Below are 10,260 nucleotides of genomic sequence, written 5' to 3'. Positions count from 1 at the left end.
GTCATATTAATACATCCGACTAGATAGCCATGTATGCATTTGTTAACGTTTCTTTACAAAATTTAACAGAAAATTCCAATTAGACTAACAGAAGTCTTTTTAAAGGACTAACATAAATATGATATATTTTATGTAGAAAAGCATTAAATTTTTTAAGAGTGGATTTAATATAATTTTAAAATTTAGATCATTGAATTAACATTATAAAACTTTGTTACATAAAACATCAGCAAGAAATGTTTATTAAGTGAATTCAATGATAATAACGAGCTTCTCGAACATCACAAAATGTTCTTACACATTATGAATTTTAAAGATAAGGTAAAATTCCTTTTCTATTTTTATTTTTATCAATGGTGATGATACATCATAATTCACTAAATAAAACAACAACAATTATCTTGTCCATGTGGAAACCAACATTGTCCACCTTTCTGAAATCCCTTTCTAAGACATTCTGTACCGCAATTTGAATTACAAACATCTATGCAGCAAGCATCTGGTGGTCCGTTTCTTCCGTAAGGACAATCTAGTTGTGCGGGAGTATCCAAACTAGTAGCAATTCCTGAAACAAACATAAATGTAAAAATATATGCACATAAGTTCACCTCATCATCTGTTTTTAAAAATTTAATCTATTATTATTGTTACTTCATACACTATTATTGAAGCATGCTGATTTAACATATAAAAGTTTTTAATCTCTATGAAAAATAAGGACTATGATAACTAAAATAAATAAATTTCAATATAAACTAGTAAATTATTAAGTAAAAAAACAAAACTTAAAAAGGATAGAACTGACTTCTCCCATTACCTGAAATCAAAATCAAAGTAATGCATAAAACACTGAAAAGAAATGAAGATTGATAACTTTGAGAACTCATTTCGCTGGATTTCACCTTATATTATATATTTTTTGTGTAACAAGGCTAAGGTCTTCTCTATTATATAGGCACAAAATGTTTTACTACTGTAATAAGTATTAATATTTTATTTATTGGTCATTGTAATATATATCATAATATAGTTTTGTTCATATGTCTTGGATATTGAAGAGATTCAAATAAAGTATGTTACAAATTACAAGGACAAAAACAACAAAATAATGACAAAAACTAAAAATAAATTCATAAATAAATTTATAAGGACCAAAACAAAAGAACAATGACAAAAAATAAGATAAAAAAATGTTTCCAAAGACCAGAACTAAAAAATATTCTAGATGTTAAGTCTAGTATTTTTAAGTAACCACTAGTCCTATTGGCTAAATCTTGGTGATTTGTAGAACTTAGCCTTAATTAGTTATTTGTGTGAGCCTCCCCTCTATGGATGGTTGTGGTGCCTCACATTTGACTCATTGCCTTCTAATATGTGGCACATTTAGTTGGCTTTGTATATGTGAACAACGTTTTATTAAGATTCGCGTTCCTCAATTTGCATCCTTTTTTATTATTGGCACTATCATCGAGGAGAATTATTGTAATATACAACTGTCATTTTCTAATGTGTTATGTTGGAGTCTAATATGCTGATAACAACAATAAACCCTCATAGACTTTGTAAAAAAACCGATCAAATTCATTTACGTTCAAACTTAATTGTCCTACTATTGACATATAGAAAGGCTACGATAAAAGACAATGAAGATCCAACCTCATATGTGGTGTACATAGCCAATGCAACACCTCCTTCCCCGGTAAAATTTTAAACTTCTCCTTGGCTTCTAGAACTACAATTGAAGAGCTTGTAAAAATAATCATCATTGGGCAACTTGAATTAATCCTGAAAAAACAAGCTCTATAAGAAGTGACAACATATTTTTTTACTTTACAGTCCTTAAAATAGTATTATAGTATTGTGAAACCATCAAAAATAAAAAGCATACCAAACACCAACATCATCTTTCTAGGTCCTTTAATTGTTGAATCAGTGATCTTATCTTGATCACCAAAGGCATCCCTTTCGATACATATTGGATTTGTCCAACTTGGAAATGTTAAGATCTTCACACACTTCCATTATAGTTGCATATAAAAACTATAATAGAAGCTAGAAAAGTAATTAGAACAAAAATGTAGTAAAAAAAACACCAATATAGTATCATCTTGTAAAATATTAGTAAAAAAATTCAACAAACCTCAATTACAACTAGAAATATTTCAAGCCATAGGTCTTCCTACAAAATCAAATTCAACGAAAGAAAATCTTAGTTAGGTCTAATTTATTCAAATAACCTAAATATTAAAACATCAAACATTCTTTGCCATCTTATTCTTTATAATATTAAAAAGAAAGATTTTTATTAAGCATTAAAAGCTACACAATAGGAAACACCTCAATTTTAATTAAACACAAATTATAATAAAATAAAACATGAACAGTTGAGATTTAAGTTAACGAGCGAACCTTATTTCATTTATCTTTAAAATAGTCAGGCTCAGTTTGGGGTTTTGAGGTAAATCAAGAATAGAGAAGAGCATAGGGAAGAAGAAGATTGAGAATGAGTAAAAAAATAAGGTTTTGAAGAGGTGAATAGAAAGTGTTGAATCCCGATTCAAAAACACGTTTTATATTTATATGTACCCACCCTAAAACATTTACAATAATGGACTGGTGAGGAGGTTGTTGAAATTGGAAGTGATGTTGTTGGTGGCGGCGAAGATCGTACTCTCTTTGCTCTTCAGATAACATGTCTCAACTTTGAACCAAACTAGGGTTACTTCTATTTTGAAGAAATGTGTTTCAACAATAACCAATTATAATAATAAATTTCAAATAATAAAAAATCCATGTCATATTAATACATCCGACTAGATAGCCATGTATGCATTTGTTAACGTTTCTTTACAAAATTTAACAGAAAATTCCAATTAGACTAACAGAAGTCTTTTTAAAGGACTAACATAAATATGATATTTATGTAGAAAAGCATTAAATTTTTTAAGAGTGGATTTAATATAATTTTAAAATTTAGATCATTGAATTAACATTATAAAACTTTGTTACATAAAACATTAGCAAGAAATGTTTATTAAGTGAATTCAATGATAATAACGAGCTTCTCAAACATCACAAAATGTTCTTACACATTATGAATTTTAAAGATAAGGTAAAATTCCTTTTCTATTTTTATTTTTATCAATGGTGATGATACATCATAATTCACTAAATAAAACAACAACAATTATCTTGTCCATGTGGAAACCAACATTGTCCACCTTTCTGAAATCCCTTTCTAAGACATTTTGTACCGCAATTTGAATTACAAACATCTATGTGTAGCAACCTGCCCTAAAAATTTAGCTTTTAGATTCGCCACCTATTCTGAAGGGCGAATAGGAAACCCTACGCAGTATAGAGATCAGGGTAAGATACTATATTCAGGTCGAGGGAAGGTGTTAGGCACCCTCAACCCTTTCCTAAAGGCTAACATTTAAAGATAAAGGTTTATGTTTTCGAGGGTTAAATAATTAAGGGAAATGAAACGGAAAAAAAATGAGATTTAGGGGGAAGGGGACTCGCCTTGTTGCCAAGTGCCTACGTACCTCCTTATGGAGGATCAGAGTCTACGTAGTTCGGGGAAGGGTTGTACGCCTTTGAGTTTGAATTGTTTGAAGGCTTTTTGAATGGCCTATCGTAGTTTGCGATTTGAAAGGCATTTTGAATTGCCTGATTGGAAAGGATGAAAATCCGCAGTATCGTGGTTTAGTGTGTTTTGAATGTTTGTTTGGGCGTACAACCCTGATTTTAGTATGTACTATTAACCGCAATGATCAATAGGTTCGATCACCATAGTTAAAAGATTAGTAGTTGTATCGTTACCAATTCTAATTGATGGATTCAATTATCACTAATAACGAATAAAAGTATTTTTTAGGAATTTTAATAATTTAATTTGTATCATTACCCCTCGTAATCGATTGATTCGATTAAAAATAATAATGAATTAAAATGAAGAAAATAGGCTAATCATCGCAACCAATAAAAATGGTTGAAACCCTTTAGCCAAATAAGTTTATTTTAATTTATATTTAATTAAAGAATTAAATAGTTAATTGATTATTACCCATCACGACCGATTAATTCAGTCGAAACGAATAACAATTAAAATCCTAATATTTTGGCCAAATGGCCAATGGAATTGGGCAAACCCTAATGCTTTGATAAACCTATCTAGGGTTTTTTGAGATTTATAATTAATAATTAAAATTAATTAAACAAATTACTCGAAATAGTCGAACAATCAGGAATATAATCGGGAGGTAATCCTAATAGTAATTATATTATTGAAATTAAATTATATATATGATAAAAATAACTAAAATCAATTATACAAACAATATAAAACAAATAAAAAAAGAAACCTTGGGGCATTATTCATGTGCTGTACGTCCATGAGGGTTCATGGTGTGCCGCTGCTTGTGGATCCTTGGATCTGGGTTGCAGGAGATCGTATGGTGGGGGTGTGCGGACGTATGGTGGTCTTTAGTATATGCGCAGCGTAGGATCTGCGAGCTGATTGTAGTAAAATACATTAAGAAAATGGTTAGAAAAACACACATGACCTGGGATTGAACCCAGGCCACTCTGCTTATCCCCACAACGCTTCAACCATTTGAGCCAGCTTGCCACGCTGATAAACATGTAAACGCGAAGGATAATATATTAAACAAATCTGATTCAGAAATTCAAAATAAAAATTGCACGCCAGTACTGTTCATCCCCTTCGTGGGACTGGTTTTCTTTGCTACGGAAAAACCATGAAACCGCTACGTCTATGTTGGTAGCAATGGCCTGCAAACATTAATCTCATAAAACACAGCCGATATTATTTCAAACGAAACATATTCCAATCGTAAATCGTGTCCTGAGCATGATGCAAACATTAATTTAAGCTAATTCAGACTCTAATTAAAACCCCCCAATTTGAGAGCTTAAAACCCTAATAATGGTGAATCTTGGCATATGGACTTAGACTCAGATTAAATGGTACCGAAAGTTCATAAACATCACTATGAATGCAAATATATAATCAAAATCCATTCATAACTTCTGTATAATGAGAACCGAAACCAAATTTTATAGTCCAAACCATGAAGATTTGGCCGCGATTCCAAGGGTCTCGATTCTGGACAAGGGTCGGTACACCCTCAAGGACACCTCAGGAACGTGATTGGATCCATAGAAGTTCTTGAATCGGGCTCAGTACTCCCATCCGAAAATCCATTTTCCTCCACTTTTGAAGCTTTTTATGTTGGTCTTGGAAGCCGAAAAATCTCAGAAAAAAATCCCCTTTGTCTTAGACATGTTATCATTATATATTAGAGTCAATTAGGTCAACAAAAGCATGCTAAATCTTCTTGAATCAAATATTGACAAATTGAAGAATATTTGATTTCAAACTTTCCAAATTGGTCAAATTTGCACTAATCTTATGCCAATCATTCAATCACCAAATTTGCTTGATAATATGGAATAAATATTGATTGGGATGATAATTATAAATCCCCCTAACCAAATATTTGACTTTTATTGATTTATATAACTTTTAATCATTATTTAAATGAATAAAAATTAATATAAAATCAAATAATTATAAAAAAAAACGTGGCCTTAGGATACGACATTGGGGATTGCTTGAGGGACCTTTGATTGAATATAGGAGGGCAAATTTTGGGGTATGACAGCTGCCCCTGTTCAATCTTCTTAAACCTGAAGAGTCAGATAGGCACGTCTGCCTATCGTGGTCTAAAGGTAGAAGATGATTGAACACTGAAATGCCCTGAAATTTGCACTTATTGGGAAGGATGTTCTGCGGGAGATGGGCTTGAAGATGCCACCCAAGGTAAATACCATTTTTCGGGACATGAAGAAAATACTTTCTGGAAGGAACCAGATGCTTTGATTGTAGCATAGCCTAAAAAGGCAACCTGAATTTTATGCAATGTTATGATGCATGTAATGTATGATGCGGTAGGCCTCTCAAAATAAATGAGAGCGATGTATGCATATGCATTATGTATGAATGAAGTATGTTAGTTGAATGATGCATGATTGTTAGTTGAGATGTGTTAGTAGCTTTGAAAAGAAAGATAGAACCTTTGCTTGTTGTTGATGAAATTTTGGGGAACATCACTGCCGAGGGACTAACGTGATAAACCCAATTGAAGTATCGTTTGAAAAAAACTTGTGCTCGAGTGTAAGAGAAAAGAACCGTCCTGCTAAAGCCTGAGTCTTACATAGCGAGGACTTGTAAGAGGGATCACTTGTTATGATTCTAACAAGCTCACCTGCACCAATAGGGTCATTTGCGAGGGTTATGGCAAACTCACCTGCACCATTAGGATCATTTGCGAGGGTTATCGCAAACTCACCTGCACCAATAGGGTCATTTGCGAGGGTTATCGCAAACTCACCTGCACCATTAGGATCATTTGCGAGGGTTATCACAAACTCACCTGCACCATTAGGATCATTTGCGAGGGTTATCGCAAACTTACCTGCACCATTAGGATCATTTGCGAGGGTTATCGCAAACTCACCTACACCATTTAGATCACTTGCCCTAGTTCGGACGAGCTCACCTGCACCAAAGGAATTGCCTGCCATGATTCTGACAAGTGTACCTGCATGAAAGAGATTCACCTGTTTTTAGACTCACGACTCGAGGGTCGGAGACTGGGCTGTTGTCACAGTCAGACGGGAACTGACTACCAGACGGGAACTGGATTTTGATGTAACAGTCAGACGGGAACTGACTACCAGACGGGAACTGGATTTTGATGTAACAGTCAGACGGGAACTGACTACCAGACAGGAACTGGATTTTGATGTAACAGTCAGACGGGAACTGACTACCAGACAGGAACTGGATTTTGATGTAACAGTTAGACGGGAACTGACTACCAGACAGGAACTGGATCTTGATGTAACAGTCAGACGGGAACTGACTACCAGACAGGAACTGGATCTTGATGTAACAGTCAGACGGGAACTGACTTTGAAAATGATTTGGATGGCCAATAAAAATTGGGTTTTTTGTGATATGTGAATGCATTAGATGATATGCATATGCTAATGCGTATGTATGTATGCTGATGCGTGAAATGAACAGCAAGGTTTCTATCATCGGTGAGATTACCGGAAAACATCAATCAGGTGATTGGAAAATAAATCTCAGTAAGGTTACTGGCATCGGTAAGGTTAACGGAAAACAGGTGGACAATGTAGCTTAGCACCAGAGTTTTGAATTGGATGTTTGGATGTATGGGATAATGCTTATGCTTATGCATGTGTTGATTGATGTAATGTGTGGAATGAAGCAATGTCTTCTATAAGACTACCTGAAAAGGTTTTCCGAGATGGATATGAATATTTGTCTTAAAGAAGACTATCTGAAAAGGTTCTTAGCAAAGAATGAGGAATGTCTTTAAAAAGACCACCCAAAAAGGTTCGTAGAATGTCTTAAAGAAGACTGAAAAGGATGCCAAATCGTTTTGAAAAAGACTACCTGAAAAGGTACTTAGAACAAGAATGTCTCGAAGAGGACTACCTTAAAAGGTACTTAGAGAAAGAATGCCTTGAAGGAGACTACCTCAAAAGGAACTTAGAAAAAGGAATGTCTTGAAGAAGATTACCTGAAAAGGTACATAGAAAAAGAATGCCTTGAAAAAGACTACCTCAAAAGGTACTTAGAAAAGGAATGGCTTGAAGAAGACTAACTGAAAAGGTACTTAGGACAAGAATGTCTCGAAGAAGACTACCTGAAAAGGTACTTAGAAAAAGAAATGTCTCGAAGAAGACTACCTGAAAAGGTCCTTGGAAATGACTATGATCGTCTTAAATAAGACTGCTTGAAGAGGTTCCTAGAAAGGATGATGAACGCCTTAGCAAAGACTACTTGAAAAGGTTCCTAGAAAGGATTGTAGGATTTGTCTTAAAGAAGACTGCGTAAAAAGGTGTGGTGTAATGTATTAGCCAATGTATGTAATGCATGATTTGTATGTATTTGCATGATGCCCCAATGGTAGGTTGTTGATAACCAAGCGTATATAGCTCGCCGAGGTTGGATGGTCGTTGGATGCTAGCGCGATACCTATATATTTTTTTTTAACTTTGTAGTTAGGAGAAGGATTGATACGAGGTTGTAAAGCATGAAGATGCCTTTTCCTTTTGTTGCGCGTCTTATGGATTTGATATCCATTGCCCCAATATTTTCGCGGGAAAAGATGCTTATGAGGGAAGTGCCCCGGGAAACAACCTTGTCATATGCTTTGATGTTTAAATTGAAGGGTATGCCTTTGATCTCCAGGATATGGAGGGTTATCCATGGTTTTCTATCCGTTTTGAATTTATCCCATGCTTGACATGCCCCTGATTGAGATTCCTTCGAGATGTGACCCAAGTCAATTGAACCTTAGGAAGAATGCCCCTAGTTAATAGGATGTTTGATTGTATGCCCCTGTTTAGGAAAACCCTCTGGACGTGGTTTCCCCATTCAAGAGTCTTTATCAGAAATGATCGCCTTTGTGCTAAGTGTATATTCGTGGATGGCGTTGTACCCTTTGAGAAATAACTTTAATGTGATGCAAATGCAAGTTTTGAAATCGAAGGAGTGGATGATTAGAAATGAATGCTTGAAGAAGCGTAGTGATTAGCAATAGTTTTAACAAACTTTAGGAGTCAGTATAACCAATCCTGCTTGATATGCTTTCGTAGTTGACCTTGCCTCAATTAGGACTTTTGAATGTTGTAACTTGGCCTGGTTCATGTTCTATGAAACAATGGATATGAGGCTCAAAAATTTATTTATCCCACCCCTTTCTCCTTGATGTTCTCCAGATCCTAAAAATTCGCTTAATCCAATGAATGTGCTTTGTTTGCAAGAGAATCGTTTCAATTTCGATGTTGAGCAGAAGCCTTAGTAGAGATCCTTGCATTGATGAAAAAATGTTGTAAAGATCCAAGCATAGATGAGAAGCTTCGATGATTTAGCAGTCACAAGTATATCCTTTGTGTTTGCCTTTGTTTTGTCTTTATCCCTTATTTTTGCATGAATCAATTCCTTTGGATTTGATTCATCGGGATGCCCTAATTTTTGCCTAAGTCATTTTGTTTTCTTTCATGAAATTTTCCATTTTGACTTAGCGGGCATTTTTCTTTTGAAAGCTCCTTTTAAGATTTGATCCTTGGATATTGAATGTTGTGACTGCCATGTCGATTTTGATTTGTAAGCTTCACCTTTGACACTTCCTCGATCTTGAATGATGTAATGAGGAATGAGATGTTGTGAATGTTATCTCCATTTCTTCCTCAATCTCGGATGAACGCGAGGAAGAAGATATGCTTGAACCTTTGCTTGAATCCTTGCTTGGATTAACTGATTCTCTTGACAACCAAAGTACGCCATTGAATTAATTGAACTCTACCCTGCCCCTGGTTAAAATCAAGGTTTATTTGAAAAGTAGAAGCAAACTCCAACTCCTGGCTCGAGGGGGTGACGAGGGATTAACATCCTTATACCTCCACTGTTTAGGGATTTGAAACAATGCCTGTACATCGTCGGTTCGGTCTTACCTTGAAAGCATATATTTAGCTGGACTTAGTTATTTGTGTTCGTCATTCTCCCTCAAGTTTGTTAATAATTGGAAGTTGAAATTGAAATAGAATAGAAGGGTGCGAGTGGAAAGTCGTAGTAGAGAGCGAATGAAGCGAATGGATTGATTTCAAAACATGCATGATTTTTTTTATTGAATTACTATTCGAAAGATACAACGTTTTACATCAGATAATACTTTTGTGATCGTAGAGGTTACAACTTGAAATGATAAAACTATTGATCCTAGGGGCAATCTCCTTTGTGGGTTTGTTGACCTTGTTTCACTCCTTAGTTCGTGGACTCGTAGAAGTGAAGGGTAATCTGGAATTCTCCTTGGGCACGTCAAACCTGTCGGGAGTGAATTGTTAGCGGTGGGTTTTCGTCGTTTCGGAACTTCATGAGTTTCCTTAGACTGAACCTCTTTTGCTTTTCCATCGGATAGTATCACACCATTTGCAACCTTCAGCGCTTGTAAGAAAATCTATGACCCTTTTGCCCCTTGGCGTGGAATTAACACATGTCGATTTCCCTCCATCGTAGCTATGCATCTTTGTTCAGGGCGTTGCCCCAGTTGGACTAATCCTTGCTCGACGATAGCCTTTGTTGTATTTATAATCTTGTTTGGGAAAAGGCATGAACACGTGGTTGGCGTGGTGGAA

At 35.1% G+C, this 10,260-nt stretch overlaps 1 long non-coding RNA gene across 1 annotated transcript; it reads right to left on the bottom strand.

Annotated features, from left to right (window-relative positions):
- Positions 1-308: 308 nt before the first annotated feature.
- On the bottom strand, positions 309-886 carry LOC131593607 (uncharacterized). Its single transcript, XR_009281026.1, has 2 exons — positions 818-886; positions 309-565 (listed from the first exon to the last, which is right to left on the bottom strand). It is a non-coding gene; the product is annotated as an uncharacterized LOC131593607 (long non-coding RNA).
- Between the last annotated feature and the right edge of the window lie 9,374 nt (positions 887-10,260).

Source organism: Vicia villosa, linkage group LG3 (assembly GCF_029867415.1).
Source record: "Vicia villosa cultivar HV-30 ecotype Madison, WI linkage group LG3, Vvil1.0, whole genome shotgun sequence".
Classification (NCBI taxonomy): Eukaryota; Viridiplantae; Streptophyta; class Magnoliopsida; order Fabales; family Fabaceae; genus Vicia; species Vicia villosa.
This window is presented reverse-complemented; position numbering and strand designations above follow the sequence as displayed.